Here is a 22039-nt window from a genome sequence, read left to right on the forward strand (position 1 = left end):
GAATTACTTATAGGGTGTTCGTACTCGTTTTCATATATAATTCATAACTAGTTTAGAAGTGTTTGTCTAACTTTGATACCTCCTATTGTTCGCCATACATATCTTGGTGGGATTTAATTTCCTACATTATTCGGCGCTTGCTGAACGTTACTACCAAAAACATTCGGTGAAACTGTTATACTGATATTATGTTATACTAATAAATGCTTACGTCTACGAAATGCCAAATGTAAAAAATAAAAGGTCGCCTGTAAGGTGCTGTAACATTCATTTACCCAAAATCGTCACGAAACTTTCATTTTCATGCCTACTTTATGTAAGGGAAATGAGTAGAAAATGCTTACAAAAACTGTTTTCTGTACGATAAACGGTTCCGGAGATATTCGCAAAAAACGAATTTTTTGTCAATTTCAACACCCTGTATCTCAAAAAGTTTGCATTTTAGAGAGTAGGTTAATAGAAACATTTTCTCAAATTTTTGACCGAGCTATCACATCTTGAATTCCTGCGCATATATTATGAAACATCCGAGAAGCACTCTCAAGTTCTAAAAATATTGTAATTACAGATTGCAGTCCACCAAAAAGGCCACTCACAACAAGTACACTCAAAAGCGTATGCTGCAGGAGTTATCTATTCGACGATCATTACTTTTGTCAATGACTGTACATATATTGTGGGTATCCTTGAAATGCAGCAGTATGCAAATAGAGTGCATGCCGAATAGTTTTATTTTCCACCTTATTACAGTGGCGACGAGGATGGGATTCCATATATTGTAGCATAACTTGCAAGTGAACTTCTCTAATTTGAAAAGACATTACTAATACGCCAGCGTTCATGTGCCGAGCAAGTCAGTATCGACTTCCTATCGCAGCCGAATTCGCTTTCGATCGAATAGGAATCTCATATTTTGACGAAATGGATCAATTCGATATCGAATATGCACCACAAATTCTCCTTCTTTGGTTGGGTATCTTAAATGCAGGTTATCTCTGATCTGCCCAAGCAGAGGCCCACGCAAACATCGAGATTATTTGGAGCAATGAATGCGCTGTAGAAATAAAAGGTCTGAAGACCATATGTATCGCCTCTAATGATGATCTTGTTCGTGTTAAGTAGGTATGTGTTGTAACACAGTAAAATAACGCTTTATTTTTCTTTTAGCTATCGATTTCGGAGCTGAATATCACTCCATCATCAGGCTTAACGTCAAATTGAATTAAAAACGATCTCAATGAAATGTGATGTACCTACAGCGTAGAAATAATGGTGGTAGTATTTCTTTTAATGTGGACCAAATTCCTCCAAATCCCCGCTCATTAAAAATAAGGGAATGTTATTCCAATATGATTTAAATTATTTCAAGTTATAACAACCACCAAGTGTCTTACCATTGCATTGATGTTACAGTTTGAGAGCATATTTCTCAGTTTGTACACAATTTTATTTCATGCTTTATTCAACCTAACCCTGTATGCCTTATGTCTGTTCGCATCTGGAAGACGCCTAGTGTCTTAGTCTTCCATAATTCTTGTATCGGCGGTTAGCTTCCTTGAAGATACTCCTAGGAATTGTTTGTGTTGCTTTCACTGCATGTAACTTTATAGTGTACGAGGCATCTACCCTAAAAGACTTCTAGCGTAAAATATTACCGTTGACTGTGTGCACAAGCGTATAGAGGCGTTCTTGTTTAGCTTTGCCGTGTTATCTCTGCGCAGTGTCCTTACCCCCCTTTAAACGTTATAGTGATTACTCGTACTTTGCTGCCTACTATTATTTCTATAACACAACCGCGCAAATTGTTAAACAATAGGCATAATCGTAAATTCCCAATTGTAGAAAATATTTCAATTAAGCTAGCAGTGATTCGAAATATGAGAATCAAGCAAATACCGTAAATTCCATAAATTTCTACTGGGCAATTATATTATGGTGACGCATCCTGAATTCTTATTGCGCCCTCGCAATGCGAATAAAAGAGAAGATCGATCACTGTCAATCTTAGTTCGCACGGTACCTTTCACATGCAACAAATTTACGTTAATTCCGAATTAGCAAGATCATTCCATTGAAAACGTTCTCTGCAGTGTCTAATTAATTTCGGAAGTTTAGTTAATATGTACGTATAAATTAGTCGTCAGTCATCATATGTTGCTTATATGGCTCATCTTCCTCAATTATCTAAAGTTGCCCTTACCGAGGTTCTCTTCAAAACTGAATACTGAACATAATTTGCGGTTTAACTTCCCCAGCTAATGATATATGGATTAAAGTGGATGATACCATCGATGTAAATGCATACCACTACTGTTCACGGGCCACCGACGAAAGCGACGCGCTTCCAAAATGGAAATGACATCGCTAAGGTGCACAATTACTAAACTACCTGGTCTAATTAAACGAAGCGAGTAATTATTAAGGCGCGCGGCAATTATTATTAAATGTGGTTCACGTGACTCTTTATACTAGTTCTGAACAACAGCTCCGAGACCTACTTCAAACGTATAAATTACAGAGACTATTTATAACATCGGTCGCCCAAAAACTAGAAGTTACCCCCTACATTAACCTTTCGAAAATCTTAGAAGCGTTAAAGAGCCAAATGAGATGTTATGGAGCTTTATAATGTAGTTAGAGAATACAAAGTCTATTAAACTTGGCCCCTCTAATTTAGCGGAAATTTTCGTACTTAAACCCTAATGTAATTTTAAATTGAAGATAATGCAATCAATCATAAACCCTCTTTTCGCGTCGGCCAATTTTCTGAGATGAGAAGATTTAATATTTAATCAAAACTACTTACGAAGTTTTAAGTACACGCTACCAATACTTGCGAACTGGATAGCTAAGGATATTCTGTTTTAATTTTTTCGTAAAACCAAGGTAATACCGCTCCCTTCGCTAATTAATTCACACACTTGTATTGTTAATCATGTGTTATTTCTTCTACCACTTCTCAACTACTTTGTGAGATTTGTGCTAGGGTTCTAACACGTTTGCTTGTTAGAATGATGTTTATTAGGCGATCTGATTCAGTCTTGAGAAATAGATCTTCCACAACCCTGTGTAGGGGGGGGGGAGGGGGGTCTAAATAATAAAATCCTCAGTGTACTCAATTACACTGATGCTATCACTTTGAATAGTCACCATTTTGTAAGTATTTAAGTACTTATGAATAATAGGTCAATAAATGCTACAGTACCTTCTATAGAAGCAGTTTACGAGTAGAACGAGGCCCCTCAGGCATTATTCAACTAATTATATACCGAGCCCTGCTGCTTGGGAGGTTTCTTTGATTGGTTTCAGTTTATGGATGCGAGAACTGAACTCACACCTTGCCGTCAACATCTAACTTTATTCCAAGGTAAGAGTTGCCTTATATGTTTTGCTTGTACTTGGCCCTATACGTACGAATTTTCGCCTGAAATATCAATTTAATTGTAGAAAGTTGTTTTATGATTCAGTAATTAGTTTGCTAATCGATCATTCTTGATTGGGGGAATTTCAAGTGCACACTGAATTTAATAAGAGTTGTGCGTAACGTAAGTTATAATTTGGACTATTCAAATTCATCTAACATTGTCTCATTTCGACCAGTGAAATGTCGCGATTTCAAATTGCTGAGCCAATGGGAACGAATTATAGTGATCATTGCACGTGTGGTATTTCAGCGCCAATTTTTATTTTTGCCATTTGATGTTTGAATAAACCAATATTTCTTTTGGTACCTAAATTGATTTGTACTGTTATTACTAACTACTCTCGTATCTTCTTAATTTTATACGAGCAGAGTTAAGATAGAAATTGAGTGGTGCTCAACCCAATTGGTAAGTGCAACGAAGTTAAGAAGGTCATATGGCCAGAACGAACTACCGCTGTGGAAGATCTCTAGCTCTTATTTTGTGTTCCACCACGATTGTATACCTGCTACTGACGTTCATGTTCTGCGAGTTGTGAATATTACAATTATGCGATTACTTACCTTGCGACCTGTTTGGGGTGGGGGTGGGGTCAAATTGTTGGCAATTTCGGTTTTGGTAGCCCACATAACAAGGAGCACATTGGTGTATCTAGCGATTATATATATATATGTGTATATATATATATATATATATATATATATATATCCAAGTGGAATACGTACAGCAGCCAATAAAAAAACTTCCTTTAAAAACGGCAAGTACCTATGGCTATTTATCTTGGCACAACTACCTCTCGCCAAGTATTCATAACAAAGCAAAGAATGCAATATCTCTAAATTTGTGGACACCTGCACTTATTACATTTTTTGCACATAAATGCATAAATAGTGATCGCAGAAGGAGATTCAACTGCCTTGAAATACAAGTCGTTATTGATGCAGATTTTCACATTAATTCTACGAGGAAAATAAAAGCCGGTATCAAATTCTTCTAACAAACTGTAACCTCCCTAATTCTCAAACGTCAATCTTTCAGCCTTCCATGTCTCAAATGTTAATGAGATTTGGTGAAGTGCTCATTTTATACAGAAAATCCCTTGTGCGAACAAAGAATTTTTTCTTATTAATTCCAGCATCTTTCGGTAACCGGGAGACGCATTGACGTATTCTGCTTTTCCTTTAATTTAATAAATTGAACATTACGTAAAGGAAACCCTGCAAAGAAGAAAAAGAAAAACCGCCGTAGTGAATAAAACTATCAAGATTAGTAAAACAGTTCTATACGGGAGGAGATTAAAAGGGCTTTTATGATGTAACAGCGAATACGAGTATACTGAAGATATTTGGGCGAGAGAAACAAAGAAAACTAGGCGGAAGAGTCTACACGAAACAAGAATGCAATTAAAAGTTTATGAAGAAAATTATTCGCAAAATTTCTCATTACTTGAATAAGCTGCTAGATTAACCCGTTTCTTTTACGTGTAGGAGGATTATGAACTTTTTTATCCTATTCCCTTTCGCTTTAAGATATACGACGTTGATTTTTCTTCCGATAACAGTATTGTATTAGCGCTTATCTGAAGCTGGACAATCGAATCTTAATGCTTAAATACCACACTGTAGATTTAGCGTTTAAAGTTAATCTTCAACCGGATTGATTTCAGCTCGTCAGCGACGGGTATGGGCCAAAGTTAGTTATTGAGTAGTTCTTAGTGACATGAACTTAATTATCGTTAAAGATTAAAGCTCGAGACGTTGATGTCGGCCAATGGTTTATCGCTATCGATTCGGAGTTTTCTACGTGACATAACTTAGATGTACTTATGAAGTAAATGGAGTAGAAAATTAATTCCGTTAAAATACGATTTCGAAGATTTTTACCATAAACTTAATTTGTCATTATCACTAATCCGCCTTATTAGTTACAAACTAGAGATGCCACAATTTTATCACCATTCAGATAGAAATTGGTGTCTTATTAATTTCTTATTCGTTTAATTTAAAACTATAATAAATGGCATTTGTGGCTATAGATCACATACACCAACTGATAAACAAGTAGGTTAAGCGTTACCACACATAGGGTTGAGAAAGAAATACATTAAGGGCTTATCATAAACCAACTGCGGGCCCTTTTCTCATACAATTCCCAGTATGTGCGACTCAACAGAAGTTTGCCACAACAGGCTAGCAGAAAACAACAATCTACTCAAGGCACAAGACATGCCTAGACATGTCAGAAAATATGGCATTGAAAAAGGAGAATCAGGAGCTTGAAAAACACCTCAATCAGAATTGAAGATTAAACTCAATCGAAATATACGGTGGCGCCGAGATAATTGGACAAGCAGTTGGGCATCCAACTGATACATGATTGATGCGGTCCATCGTTTCAAGAATAGTATATTGAAAGACAAGTGTTACAATGCGACCTATTGTAATACGACTATCTTGTGACACGAGTGTCCGCAAGATAGGAGTATTACAATAAAGCATTGTAACACGCGTTTTTCATACTATTTTTTCTATTTCGGTGCTTTAATTTAATTAAAAAAATCATTATCAGAAACTATAGGGAACATTAGAACTAACATGTTTTATGTTGGCAGCGTAGTAAGACTGACATTTTGAAGTTCAAACATGGAAGTACCCAACGAAGTAACCTACTTGTACTAACTAGTAACTGCCAACTTAAGAGATGAATTACCAAAAAAAAACGACTATAATCACTGTCTTTGTGCAACTTGTTTTCGGGCCGAAAACAGTTGTACAAAATCATCATTGTGACACCGAAATAGAAAAAAATTATTGTATTATGGTTTTGTTTGGCTTTCAGATCGCGTGTTATCATTCTCGGTACGGTAGTTGCGAATTTGACTGCTTAGCGTGTATGACTCGATCTTTCGTACAAAGCAAATAAACGTGTGTTGGTGGCGGAAATTTGGAACATCATGGGAAATTACGTTAAAAATAGTAAAAATCTACAAAATCGGCATAAGACCCCGAGCGCAAAACGAAAAAGCCGCAGAAAAATTAGATTACTTGCAATGTAAGGATATTGGCACAAAACATTATTTTGTTTTACTACAGAACATATATGTCAGTGCTTCCAAAAAAAAGCACATGAAAATCAAACAGAATTTTTCGACAGATCTCAAACTAAAGCTATCATGTTTGTTGCAAATACTTTAAAAGTCGAACTTGCCAACCATTATTCCCTTTCGGTGTTGTGTTGTTTGATAGTGTGGATGTGTGATGTTTGTGTCGTGAAGCAGGAATAATGGTGAGGCCTTCTTCGCAGATAAGTAAATTATTACGAAATGATATCACATAACATACTAGTTGTCCCCTTAGAGCAAGACTTAGATTCTGGTGTAGCGTTTGCGCTCCTTCAAGCCATCCTTAAGTTAGTTATGCGACTTGTACTGTATGTGAACTTGACCGCAGTTTCCCAACCATAACAATTAGTAACGTTCTCAGATCCTTTTTAAAATAACTGACACATTAGGCGAAATATTCTGGGTTCTTCCCTTTACGAGTTTTCGGAATTTGATCTGGTCTGCTCTAGTCTGCTGCAGCACACTCGAGAAGGGTTGCTCACGTAATCAAAACTGGATCGCTACCTAGGCCAAAATGTGATGTTTACGAAATATTTTCTGGGACGAAGGCATTTGTACGTTTTTGTTTATTAGTGGATAATATATGATACTAGACGAAACTCGAAGACCAACGAGACTTAAAAGAGCCATTGAATCGTCTCTTCCGGGCGAGGGCACGCCTAACAATGTTTTTGAGCAGTGTTTTTCTAGGCCTGGGCACCGAACAGTGGTCGGCCTGTTTTTGTGGCCACAATAGAAAAAGTCGGATCTTCGAAGAGTGAACAGTATTTTGCCTACAACACTGACTGTCAACTGACATGCTTGAACTGCTGAACGAACACTCAAACTTTTCAACATGTAGTTTTAGCTACAGCTCTGTAAAAATATTAAATAAAATTTATCCATATTTAAGGCATTCAATATCGTCTTTCCAAATGCACGTACTTAAAGAGTTTTTGGTCACACTAATGATACTGACTAGCACCCGAATATGTAATTGGATTAATATTGGATTCTACAGTATAATGAGTCTTATTGTTATACGTTGAATATAGCGTATCATCTAGAAGACGTTGGAACATGTATACAATATGCCGACGAACAACTATACTGATCAGCAATGAAAGTCTTCATAATGTTGTCCTTGGTTGTAAGGCTGCTACAAGTCGGGCAAAAGAATGGTGTGACGCATGTAACGCCCGCTACGTTTACCCCTGGTATTGTGGATGTATTGGGCACGTAGCGGGTTTCGGGTAGTCGACAGTCGTAGACTCGGGTTGCGTAGACACAGTACAGTACAAGGATATGACAATGTACTTATGTTATGTACTATTGTTATGTATTTAACAATGAGCATTAGTTGTATTTCACTCCTCCGCTTGATCCTCTTTCCTCGACTCGTGGACACCGCTATCGTGGACGCAGCCGGATCTGCGCTGTCAACTGTCAAACGGAGGTTGTAGGTTTACGGCAGTTGCTAGAAATCTGGTTAATTAGTGTGATGAAGTTATTTACAAATGAGATGAGATTATTTACAATGAATGATGTGTTGCCTGGGAGCTATGGTAATGATTCGCTCAAGCTTTAAATTGTAATTATACAGGGCGGGTTTTAGGTTGTGTTTTCCTCGTGCAGGAAGGGAGGTCTACGTGAAGCGTAAACGTTCTGGTCGGGATTTGAATAAGGGAGAGTTCTCAGGGTTGCCGAGGTACTGGTAGAATGGTAATTTCAACGACGGTGATAAACTCGACCATACGTTGGGCTAACAGGAATGGATTACGGTAAGGGTGGATACACTACAACGACAGTGATTAACTCAAACCATACGTTGAAGCAATTAGATGGAATCGGGTTGTTATTTGCGGGGTTGATACAGCGACGGTGATATACTCGACCATACGCTGAATCGGAATCTGGAAGGGTGGTAGAAAGAACAATGGTAAATATTATAATTCAGGCGTGGATCTCGGGTGATCGTTTATAGTTGCAGGATCTGGGATCTGATCTCCATTTGGCTGTGCTCTTGTTTATATACACCTTACCGTTGTAGTGGGGTAAGGATAGTGGCAGGGATATCTGCGCAGTCAAATGTTTATATGGAGTGCTCCTGCCCTCTCTTGCCCAAAATTCGCATAATTTTTAAAAGATTTTATACGAAATCTGAATTATAAAATTACTGAATTTTTAATCCTTACACGCAAATGAATTACGCTTAAATGAAACGAAGACAGTGGACATGTTGATATCGCTTAGACAGCATGACATTCCTAATCCTCCTCATGTGAAGTTCCTGGGGGTACAGATAGACTCGAAACTTACATTTAGTGAGCATATAAACGAAATTGGCAAAATTATCAATCGGAACATATATCGATTACGACGTCTATCTCAGAGTGTTTCAACCGACATTCTGAGGATAGTATATGCCTCCCTAATACAAGCAAATATCTATTATTGTAACATCCTTTGGGGAAACACGTCTTCAGCAAACCGCATATTTTCTCTGCAACGCAGGGCAATAAGAATATTGGGAATGGTCGGTTATCGAGAGAACTGCAAACATGTGTTTATAGAACAGCGGCTATTAACACTACCATGCATATACATATTAACATGCATAATCTACGCCAAAAATAGCATCAACCAATACCACAGAAGGTCTGGGGTGCATGAACACAACACGCGACACCGAAATGATGTGAACCTACCGTTCTATAGACTATAAAAAACTCTTCTATATCTTTCAAACTCTTTAATTTGATGCCGTCGGGGGTACGCTACTTACCGATAACACTTTAAAATATAGAGTAAAAATGTTTTCAATTAACCATGCTTTCTATAGTGTGAATGAGTTTATGAGCAGTAACATCAGATTAATTTAATAATTTTTGAATATGTATTTTTATTTGGACGTCTGTAAATGCCTCATTATAGCATATTAACAGAAATAAACTTATTATTATTATTATTTTTTCCTATTATATACACTCTTAGCAGTGTACGCATCGATTGCCATGATCATTAGCGTACTACTGTGAGGGGTTCTAAATTACATAAATGTTTCTTACTTTATATTTCATTAAGTAGGTTAGTTTGGTGAAGAAAGTCAATTAAGTTTGTGTAGTTTGCTTTGTTTTTTAGAATGTCGATATAATTTCCTTGTATACTGCATGCTATTCTCTGTTGGTGTAGAGCGGGACATATTTCTATGATATGTTCTATAGTAATTTCATGGGCTCCACATTTTTGACATATTTTTGGTGGTATTTTGATTAGAAGGTGTCCGTGTGTCAGTCTACTATGTCCTATGATTAGTCTGGTAAGAATTGGTTTTTGATTTTCTCTTGAGGTGTGCGGGAAACTGAGTGGGTTTTGCTAGTAGATTGATAAGCGAGTGGGTTGATTGTTCTCGTTGCCATTCATTGTGCCATTCCTGCCATATGTCTTTCACTATGTTTTTGTGGATCCTTTGTATAGTGAGTTGCCTATTGTCTTCCCTGGATTGTTCGAGGGTATTTATTAAATTATAGTCATCAAGTAATTTATGCATCTTATATGTTGTTGGGATAGCTCGGGAGTTTTGTCGACTGTAGTTTTCTAACATTGCTGGTTTCCGAATCATTTCGTTGAGAGGGTGTTGAGGATCTGCTGGAACTTTATTTGCATATTTTAGGCACAATTTCTTATGACGGTAACTAGGTGGTAGGAATCCTGATTCACAATAGACGCTGTTCCTTGGAGATGTTCTGAAACATTAAGATACCATTCGTAATAGGGCTAGCATGGTCGAGTCGAGCTGTTTGAGGTTGGATTTTGCGGCTGAGCGATAAATGATAGCACCATAGTCTGCACGCGACATGGCTAGTGATTCAGCAATCTTTCGTAGGGTTTTCGGGTCCGCTCCCCATCTGAATTGGCATATGACCTTTAATTGATTTTGAACTTGCTTTATTTTATTTTGGACATTCTGTATGTGAGGTCTCCATGTCAGTTTCTTATCCAGCGTCAGTCCCAGAAACTTTACTTCCTCCTTGTATGTGATGGTGTCATTTTTGATATGGAGTATCGGCTCGTTATGCGGTTTTCTCAGTCTACAGAAATGTACACCATGTGTTTTTGTCGTCGAAATACGCATCCCTCGCGATTCTGCCTCCTTTACGAGAGTGTTGGTGGCGTTTTGCATTTTTTTCTCCCATATCTTCTAGGTTTTTGCCTTTAATAATTATAGCTAGGTCATCTGCATACAGTAACGGCGTTATGCCTTTATTATTATTATTATTGTTTAAAAAAAAGTTGGTGTATTCCGTATTTGCTGTTGATATAGTATGTATGTATAAACTCTTTCCATTGTAAATATTTAACAGTCGATCAACTGGCCACTGCAAAAAATGGAAATAATTTCGTTTCTGAACGAGGAAAGATACGGTATCTAGTGTCGATGATGATCTCTGGAAAAGTCACGATAAACAGAATTATCGCCGCGAAAATCAGAACCGATCATAAGAAGAAAAAGATCAGTCTCAGTCTTTAGAAGAGCATATAAAGCTGTATCTCCAAGAGCCATTGCTGCCACGGCGACATATACGCATATTGGCACACTACTCCTTACATCAATTTGAACAAGTTAAAAAGTAATCGTAAACGATTTACATAAAGCGCATTTCCACTTGCATTCATTTCCCATTTGTAAGATGCAACTTCTGTTAAAATCGTAAAAATCCGGCCACAAATATGAAAGATAGCGTTGCACATGGGCAATCCATTTTTGTCGTGCTACTTCAATGTCAGTTTATGAGAAGAATTTCATTTCAATGCCTTTCTAAATAAGAAAGTTGGAACTGCGCATGCGCAAACCTAAATTTTGAAACTAATGTTAGATTTTCCTTTGTTCCAAGCGCCTAAATATCAAATTTCACTTAAATGCTTCCATAGATAAAAAAGTTAGTACTGCGCATGCGCAAAATTAAATTTTGAAACTGGCGCTAGATTTTCCTTTATTCCAAGTGCCTATGTATCAAATTTCATTTAAATTCTTCCATAAATAAAACAGTTGGCACTGCGCATGCGCAAAACCAAATTTTGAAATTGGCGTTTGATTTTCCTTTATCCCAAGTGCCTATGTATCAAATTTCATGTAAATTCTTCCATAAATAAAAAAGTTGGCACTGCGCATGCGCAAAACCAAATTTTGAAATTGGCAGTTGATTTTCCTTTATTCCAAGTGCCTATGTATCAAATTTCATTCAAATACTTTTATAAGTAAAAAATTTTGCAATTCGGTTTATAAATGGTCGAGATGCGAAAAGGGCACTGTGAATTTTGAATCGATTCGATTCAACTTTTGGCATTGCGTATTATATGGCTAAAGCTATGCCCATATTGAATTTCATGCAATTCAGTTCATAACTAACGGAAATGTAAAAGTGATCGAACATTTCTAAACAAAGTTATCGTTCACACGGACAGATGGATGGACAGACAGACAAAGGAACAGACGGACAGACCAACAGGCAGACGACAGATAGCAATGCAAAATTATAAACGATCTCTAGGATCGTTAATAAACGGCAAAAGTGTAAAATTATGGAACATGTAAAAAACGGTTTTTTGTTTTTTTACAATAACTTTTTTTGTAAGCGGTACAGAAAAAATTCCATCCTTGGTACAAGACTCGACACCATAACGAACCAAATAGCGAAAAAAGTAGAACAATAGCTCTTAAGATAAAGAACTAGTAGCGTCGCAAAACCAGCGGACGGACGGACGGACAAAGTGGCCACAATAGCGCATTTTTTTTTTATTTTTGTGGAAATGCGCTAAAAAGGCATCCAGGAAATTCTTGTCTGCACCACCCACTAGCGTGGCCAGTGAACAACTGTTTAGTCCTGCTGGGCAAATATACGACGACAGAAGAGCCAATTTACTTGGTGAAAATGTTGAAAAATTATTATTTCTTGCCTATAACATTAAGCTTTTTAACTTTGAGGACGGATTGATTAATCGATGCATTGTGTTTGGTCTTCCTAATAAAAACATTTAGAACAAAAAATTTTCTCCACAACCAATTTCTAAGTTGGTTGGAAAAACTAGTGCTCTGCATTTATTAATAAGCTCAGTTTTTTCTTCCATTCATCTTCGGCCTTTGGCTTAGGCTTCGGCCAATGTTTCGCCACAGCCGAAGATAATACGCGATCGCCAAAATTTCACCTTCGGTCGGACACTACCAGGCTTAGACACCAATGATGATTGGGATCCACTGTGTAAGAGAGTTCTCGTCATTATACAAGACATACTTAACGTTTTGATTTTTTACATTTTTCATTTGATTCATGTCCACAACCATGGTTGATCCATGAAGCGTTTGACTCACTAAAGGATAATACCGACATTGTCGAAGATCAGGGTCGAGATGCCCTAGATTATTCAATTCGATACTTCATTAATACACCAGATGGTGACATCATGGGTCAAATTACTATCTTTCTCGGACCACATAACTCCTGTATTGGGTACCGCGACGAATGTCGTCATATTTTTTCTAAATTAGGGGTACTTACTTCGCCTTGTTTGTACATCCTAGAATGTGTTTGTTTTATAAGGTCCAATTCAATAATAATATATTAAAAAGTGATGTTCACGACCATAACACTAGGGACAAGCTATCGTACAGAATACCTTTCTGTAGATTGACCAAATCGCAAAATAGTACTAATGTCGTAGCTTTAAAATGTTGTAATCACTTACCTCAGTCTATAAAAACATTAAAACCTCATCAGTTTCGAAAAATAATCAAACGGTATTTAGTAAAGTGGGCGTTTACAGTGTAGATGAGTATCTAAATTCCGCTATATCTTTATAAATGTATAAATATGTTGTGTTCATTTTCCATTGTATGACGATTGTAAGCTGTTTTTGTACTGCCTGCACATGAAATAAAAAATTATTATTATTATTATTATTATTATTATTATTATTATTATAATGATGAATAAACTTATAACAATCTTTTTTCGATGTTACAATGAGAATTTTGTACAACTGTTTTCGGCAAAACTAGTGTTACAATGGAAGTCATTGTAGTGTGGTTTTTAGGTTACTTTTCATCTTTTCTTGGCAGTTCGTACACGTACCACAATCTTTCAACTGCAACGTCAAATCATCAGATGTCAAACCAAATTGCGTAAAAATTATGTGTATTCATTGATTTTTGGAACCCCAAGTACTTAATACATTTCTAATTCACAGTTTTTTTGCAATATATGTAATTAATAATCAAGAAATTGTTCGTTAAGCAAAAATGCATTCAATGGTATACCACATTTTAAGTTAATTCTAACCTAGGAAAACAAATGAGGTATTTATTCGATTAAGTTTGTTTTTCATGTTTTAATATTAAATATTTATAGACTAAGTAAAGCTGTGCTCTCGTATTGTTATTTGAAGAAATAGTCATTCCTTAATACGATTCCTGAGACGACATTTTGTATTCACAACTTGACTTTTGGGCTTTTCTGCTACAACACGACTTCAGACAGCCACGCTTTTCAATATCAAGCACCTTGACTAGTTGATATATCCACGAGTTAGTTTCCAGTTTCCAAATGTCAGTGTTGTGTTTATCTACGCTACCAACTTGTCAACATAAAAGGTTTTGCCAACTTAGGCATATTAATTCTAATGTTTTTGATAAATACTGTTTAATTAAATTGGTGCACCGAAATAGAAAAAAATAGTATGAAAAACACGTGTTACAATGCTTTATTGTAATATTCCTTGGACACTCGTGGCTCCGCTTGGCAATGTCACTCTGTCACAAGATAGTCCTATTACAATAGGTCGCAATGTAACACTTGTCTTTCAATATACTATTGGAAATGCATCTTCAGCAACCCAAAACGAAACAAAACCAACCCTCTTAAGATGACCAATCCCTTGCTCACCAAACCAAGGTTGAGAAAGTAACTTCAGTCATTAAGTCGTTCGCACCTGGCTCTGCTTCAAGATAGATTCACTCTGTCCTCAACATTTACGTGATTTTGACAGCCCTTTCAAATGGTAACGCCGCCAGTCGACTACTTACCTCTTCAAGAACAAGAAACCCAATCGATCTTTTACCTGTATCTAGTATGAAGAGCAGATTGAAAAATGCTGTAAGTTGAAGAACAGATATGCCACCACAAAGTAAAGTTTAAAGATTAAAACAATAAAAACATAATAATTAGTGATCCTCGCGAATCCATGTCGTACACATTGCACAACAGTAGGTGCTGCAAGATTTAATTAATTAAAACCGTCAGGACCTATTGACAAATTGGACATCGCCATGTGAAAAGAAGCTTAATCTAACAGCGAAACGTCGAATGAAACCCACTACTTTTTTCCTTTTGCTAATTACGATGCTTTTGGCAGCCTTTTCACCTTACCAGATATTCAGTGAAGCAGTCAATATCAGAATGTAATATAGCGGAAACTAATTCGTAAGCGGCTTTAGCAGTTACCCAAAAGAATTGGACGTCGTGATATGAAGTGAGCGACGTCGAAATGACAATTTGAACTCTACGCCAGAAAGGAAATAAAACCTCTAATGACACATACAATGTGTTTTTATTAAACAATAGTACCCCAGTGTGGCTGGAGTTTAAGAGCTCCTTAAAAGTGCGCACTTAAATTTTCAGTCCATGTTTTTCACCCACTCGGCGTTATTGAATGTGTAGTATTCGTTTTTAAGTGCTTAATGCCATTTTTACAATAACACAATGGAATCGGCTCTTGCAGCCGTCGAGTGTTTCGATTGGTGTGGAATCAATGAAAGCGCTTTCTTTTGTTCGGTGCTCTGTCACATACATTCTCGCACATTGAATTTCAGATTCGAAGCCCTTTAAATGTAAATAAACAGAGTGATATACTTAGTAATTACTAAAAGAAGTGGAAAGTATTGAAACATACAAAAGGAAAAGCGTTTCCATAAATTATTAGTGATTGGGTAATGGAAAAGTTCCCGGTTAAAGAAAAAGCTTTTAGAACAATCGGTTACTCTTTCTCAATATATATAGCACCAAATTGGAAACGAAATGGGCCGGAAAGGTAACTCGGAACACATGCTACCGATAGATTTTATTATTAAATCCGTTAATGATCCCCAAAAAATAGTAACGGTCACTTACACTATTAGAGTTAAACGACAATCTTTCGACAGTGAAAATAAATGACAGTGTCTGAATAAAGTGGTTAATTAGTAGCAAGCGCTTATTGCGGAATAAAGTACACGTCATTGCAGTGACCTGAATAATTTAAAAGCTACTTCGGAAAGTCTTATTGCGTTGAATTCCAAATGATGCTGCTAAAATCAATATCAACAAAACAGTTTGTGTGCATCAACAGTAAAACATTCGGTATCTAGCAAGTTCCTATAATCACATAATTCCAGTCACAATCATTAATTAACTCGCCTTATCTAATTTGCGCGAATAATTTTAGCGTGTTAATATAAACTCAATTGGATTTTGCATCTGCCATCCTATTCGAAGCTGGTCAATGTGATTGTGTTCGAAGTAGATTGGAAAAGAGAAAATTAAAACCCACCGTATGTGCTTTTTTGATGGTCTAATTACTGAGATGCATTTAAATTGCAATAAAAACTATATTACAGAACCAACATTCGAACTGTGGATGAAAAAAAAGTGCATGTCAGGTTGAAGTTCAATTACGATGGTCCTAATTCCATTTCACGCCTTTTCTGTTGCATTTTACGTGCGATATCCATTTAATTGAACTTTTTATCTCGATGGACGTTCGTGTGAATAATGAACGAATCGAGTTCGCAGTTAAATTTTTTTGCAAATGCCGCATGCGGTAAAAAAAGCGATCATCTTGAATTATATGGAAAGTGGCAATTGGATAAACCACTTTTTTTTCCGAATTATGTCAAAATGCCCTTTCCCAGTCAATGTTTATCGTTATTGACTCTGTTAAATTAACTAGGCAACAAAACACAATTTAAATTCATCTTAAAGGGTACTTAACAATAATACATTTTTGCAGTGTATGTACGTTTAGGACAAGGTGATTCTTTTTCGGCGCTTTGAAGCGAGTCCTCAACAAAATTTCTAAACTTCCATTTTCGATTTGAGTATCCGACACTCTGTTTTTGAGATATTCGAATTTGGCCCTAGTAACAGATACGTCTCCTACAAGTCCTCCATTTTCCTTTGAGAGCATCGTCTTCAGAATATACTTCGTTCCCGAGACATCCGCTTTTGAAAAGGTTTAATGCCATCGATAAATGCGTCAATTAAGACATTCAATGATCTGGAAGGATACATATGACAACTTTCCACTAGATACCCACTAACACCTCCCCTATGACGCCCATATTGTTATAGACGCATGATAATAGCATTAGTTTATTGTGAAAACGGACGAACAGATGTAGCGGTGTATTTTCTTCATTACAAACATTATTATTGTTCACGGTATATTTTGTTGAAAGATCCTCGTACCTTTTGGGAAGCAGTTGAATAGATGGCTCCATCTATTTTTGGAATTTGAACCACGTTTTTTTAGCATGCAATTTACCGGCGCCGTGATTTTTGTCTTCCTCTTTCGTTTGTGAGCCGTAACAGAGTGCACTTCATTTTAATTAAACAGTTGAGGCGTTCGTTTAGAACGCATGGAATTTTAATTGCAATCATCAATTGGATTCATTAACTTGGGGATTCCGGAAATATTGTTAGGACGGATTTACTTAAAGGAGGATATAATTGCGTTCTTATCTTGTTATCGTAAGTACACCATTTTCATTTTCCGTAATTGAAGTGTACATTTTCTTTAGGTTTAGGCTGATATTTGTCATATTACAATTTCCATCGATGATTGTTGCATTCATCTATAATTAGGCCTCTTATTTAAGAGGTATGTAAATTTTAGTTCATCAAGAAAGAGGGCTTACCTTTGCTTTTAATTTCAAAATTCAAGTCCTATTTTAATTGTTACCAATTTAACGGCCCAGTACAAATTCAATTTAATTCAACTGCTTCAACCAGCTTAAGTTTCGGAGACGTTTTACCTATAATTCTGTTGACGTACGAGTTTGAAGTTGATGACATTGGATTAAACTCACTAGTTTGAGTGACAACACCTTTGACATATCGTCCACCTGGTAATAGCGGGTGGCCACTTTCTGGAATTGGGTCACCGGGTCAGAAACGAGATTTGATATTGGGATTCGATCCTCAAGAGAGATAACTTCCGTAACACTTTGGCGTAATAATCAATAACTATTTTGCCCCTTCCGGGTTACATTCAAGTAATTTGTTAACTTCAGTACCTATTTGTTATCTTTGCGATCTGGGTTAAGTTATGATTTTTGCTTTTAGAATTATTTGTAATTGTGTATTATTTTCTTGTTTAAATTTTATCGCTTTTGTAAATTATTTAGTTTAGATAAAATGCGTTAAAGTTAGACACATCTGGTCGAGTTTGCGTATTTTATAAAAGGTTTTATCTAGTTGTTTTGCGATAAGGAGTTTTTATCAGAGGAAATTTAATTAACGCACGTGTTTTATCGCTGTTACGCTATTACGAAGAATTGCGCAAGGCTTTGGCGTAAGTGGGGCCACATTCTTTGGAAGCTGGCGTTATCAAGTCTATTTTTTATTTTTTAAAAGTGAAAGTGCACCAAAAAAACTTAACAATAGGGGTGGCGCGAATTTTGTTTAATAATTTTCCCAGTGCCACCAGACGAAAAAAGATTGAGGTACACTGCTCTAGAGTGGTAAGGTAAATGCAGTTATTATTTTATGAGATGACCATTTTAGTATCTGCATTTTGATCTGCAGTATGGGGAACTAAGGTTGGGAATTGCGTTAGATGTACTTTTTGGTTCACACGATATTTAATAGTGAATGGTTTACCTCTGTTATAGGTAATACTTTTTGGCCCTTTCTTTTAGACCTCCAGCTTCGAAGAAATCAGTTAAACAATTAAAGCCAATTTAGGGCACACGGATTCTTGAAACAGTGACTCTTCTGCATCTAAGAAATCGCTTACTCCCTGATCTAACGCGAGAGGCTATGAGAACTATGCCATATACGCAAAGCTGTTATGGTATGCTCACCTCCAAGAGATTATTAGCGAGGCACTAGGTGCCGTCGTTGACCTGATCGCCTTTGAGGCGGGAAGAGACCCAGCATTCGTTAATTTGGACGATCAAGCGCTAGACTTCCAAAATATGAACAACCCCATCACCCGCGGCCATCTAGTCCTCGTCCATCGTAAAGACCGCAACGAGGACCTCCAAACGCTAATGTGGTTTGCCAAGGGAGGCAGACGCTATGACATCGGCGCAGGAGGTACCGACGCACCCGCCACTTTCGTCAGTGGCCCTGCAATTGCAATAACCGTCCTATACCACGATGCTGCACTCGCACTACTCGCAGCGGTTACATATGCGCGCCTGATACCGTTTGCACAGAGGCTGGTGCTGTTGTGACGTATAGTGAGTTGGGTTGGTAGAGCAGCCTTGACTGAAACCCCGCCCACTCAAAAATAAAGTCCAACTAAATAAATAAAAAGTTGGCGGTTCCTTCGAGGTTTCTTTTGCAATTTCTTTTGCTTATTTTTATATGTATGAGAAAGTCTTATCTTTGTCTATTTGTTTAATGGAATGTGGGCCATTGCTAAATATGCAAAATTATAGCTTTTATTTAAATTGATAATGGTGATACAAATTTCCAGATCTTTCTTTGTGAACAATTTCGTTAACTTTGTAGTTTATTTGCAAGAAATTATTTTTGTATTAAATGAACAACAGTGTGAACAAACTTTGGATAGGACAATAATTGATGAAATTTTGTGTACGTTATTAAAGTACGGCGAAAATAGTGCGGATTATGAAAAGTGGAGGTGGGCGTTAACGACAACGCGTTGGTTTTAACTATGTTAGAGAAGAAATGAGAGGGGGCTCAGACATACGTCGTCGTCGTTTGTAAAGTTCAATAAAGTGTTTGGAGGGTATTCAGTTTGAGTGACATTTTCGTGTGATGATTGATTAACATTTAATTTGTTTTGGATAGTGTTGGGGAAAGTTGGGGTGAATTTAATTGTTTTTAAGTAGTTTGTCACGTGGGGTTTATGAACCCAGTACATTTTGAATTTCTCGTTACCTTGAGCAAGCCGAGTAGTTATTTGTAAAATACAAATTAATTTTGTTTTTTTAATCTATATATTATGGCCTTCTTGAAGTAATTTTCAGTGGCGAATAATTATTTTTCAAGCAGTACCCCTAAAATTCAGCGTGAAATTTCAGCATTTTGTATTTTTGTGTTCAATCAGGTGAGTAATAGTTTTACAAATTTCACAATTTTTCTCCGAAAATCACTTATTGAAAGGAATCGCAATTATTATGAAGTCATTCGTCTAATTTTATACAATGCCATGTTTGCGTGCAATCTTCAACATCTGCTTCTAACCTCAAATGAAAAGCCAACAAATTCGCACTATTTGCTCTGTTTCTACTGATCAACTTTCAAAGTTAATGAGAAATTTGACACCCCATGCTTGACAAACATGATGAATCACAAGTTTCATTTAATATACAATGAAACATGCATTTTTTTGCAATCGATCGACGTGCTAGAAGACATATCATTTCCTGTGTGAAAAATATAAATAACTTTCAAAGCGAACGGCAGTCACGTTTCGCAAATGCTTATTTATCAGCAGCGGTTGGCATTACACTTTACGGCAGAAACTGTAAGGATAGCTGTTAATGAGCATGCATTGTTAATCTTCCCCGCTTAACTAAAAAAATGTAAAAATTATAATTGTTATACAAATTAACCCACACTGATTATATTATGAAAATTTAACTTGGAAAATCGAGTTGTAAAACACAAAATCCATTGAAATATTTAGATAGTTTCAATTATGCAGGGTAGCCATTTGAAAACGAAACAGAACCTATTTGGGGGACCTCAAAACATCTACGAAAAATCCTTGGACCCGTAAATTTTTTATTCAAGGGGGAACCATTTTTTGCTAGTTTCGCCCCTTGAGGGCAAAGCCCTAGCGGGGGTGACAAGCGCCCCCAAAATTTTAAATCGAATGGGAGGTCAAGTGATATCTTATTTTGCAGGTATTTTTATGTGGATTATAACTTTAAGTTTTAAATCGCTACTAATTTGCCTAGCCGATACAGGGGCTAATAAAAGTTACAAAAACGTGTCACCATTTTCTTATGAAAAAAAATGCTTGTAAATGAATTATTAAATAACAAAAATAAATACAGCAATAAATACAAAAAATGTTGTTCTCCTACATTCTGAACCGTACTTTTTGTTATTGTTTTTTTTTTCTTTTTAATTAGGTACCTACGCCAATTTTGCAACGGAAATCTTGGTTGTTGTTGAGAGCGTTACTACCGCAGCATGTTAGTGAATATTTTGCATAAGTACTTGTAGACTCTCATTGAATCATCATTCAGATCATGTATTTGTTTCATTTAACTCGAAAAACGGAAATTTTCATTCAATTATTGACTGAAATACGTTACTTTCAACCCTCCATGGACCATACAGGCAAGATATTTTGGAAATCCGCATTTATTACGAAATATTATCACATCATCAGGATTAGAGAGCAAGGACTAAAACTGGCTGTCCGAACGATTTTTTAAAAATTACTTTATCCACCTTATTACCCTTAATATAAAACCTATTATAACAGTATAGCAGATAAGGTGCAGGAGAAAATCTATTTAGAAATTCTTTTGGAGGTTTCCGAGAGAAAAAACGATATTTTCGCATGGCTTATCTTCGGCAGTTAATTACGGCGCACTATATTTAAAAGAGCGAAAATGGAATTTAAACGTATCGCATAACAGATAAAACATGTGATTAATCCGGTGTTTGATAATATATTGCCATGAATCTTTCAATGTGCGAATTGGAAACTGTATAGAGGGTTTGCTGCTGTATATCTTAAATCTTGATTTTAAAAAATACTCATTTTCTCTTACTTAGATTGTTGACTAAATCAATCAGTAATTATATAAATAAGCGTATCTATGCTTGTTTTGAGAAAGCATGAAAGTGATGCAACTCAAATTAATTAATTGGACGAAACTTTATCAGCCCTACAACACAATAAACACCACTACAGAAAGAAACACAAAAAAAGGAAATGAAATGTTTTTTATCTTTACTTCAAACTTCTAAAACGCCGCCGCTTCAAGATAAAACGCTAAACTACATTTGATCGAGAACTAATTAATGTGAAAATTTTAATTCATTTTTAACAAAAAAAAATTAATATTTTTCTTTCGAACATAAAAATGTACACTTTGTGACCAAGCATTATAGGTCGTCGTCTACCATTCGTTTAGTCTGCGATATAACGAGGGTTTATTTTTTGTTTCACTTTTATTCAATATTCGCTCTTATAAAAAACGCCGTGCATTCCTATATTTTCCAATTTTAAAATAAGGTATAATGGAATTATGTCGGATTTAACGAAAAAA

The 22039-nt window shown here is 36.3% G+C and overlaps 1 protein-coding gene across 2 annotated transcripts in view; it reads right to left on the minus strand.

Moving 5' to 3' along the window:
* LOC116160015 (nephrin-like) overlaps nt 1-22039 on the minus strand; it is a 231959-nt gene that overhangs the window by 142805 nt on the left and 67115 nt on the right. Inside the window, exon 1 of one of the 2 annotated variants that reach the window (XM_031473239.1) lies at nt 2201-2260. The exons of the other annotated variant lie outside the window; for it this stretch is intronic. The gene's annotated coding sequence lies outside the window, so the exon portion shown is untranslated. Of the gene's footprint in view, nt 1-2200; nt 2261-22039 lie in introns of those variants that run through there. 2 annotated transcript variants of the gene reach the window in all.

The sequence above is a fragment of the Photinus pyralis genome, unplaced genomic scaffold (assembly GCF_008802855.1).
Source record: "Photinus pyralis isolate 1611_PpyrPB1 unplaced genomic scaffold, Ppyr1.3 Ppyr1.4_LG1, whole genome shotgun sequence".
NCBI classification, from domain to species: domain Eukaryota; kingdom Metazoa; phylum Arthropoda; class Insecta; order Coleoptera; family Lampyridae; genus Photinus; species Photinus pyralis.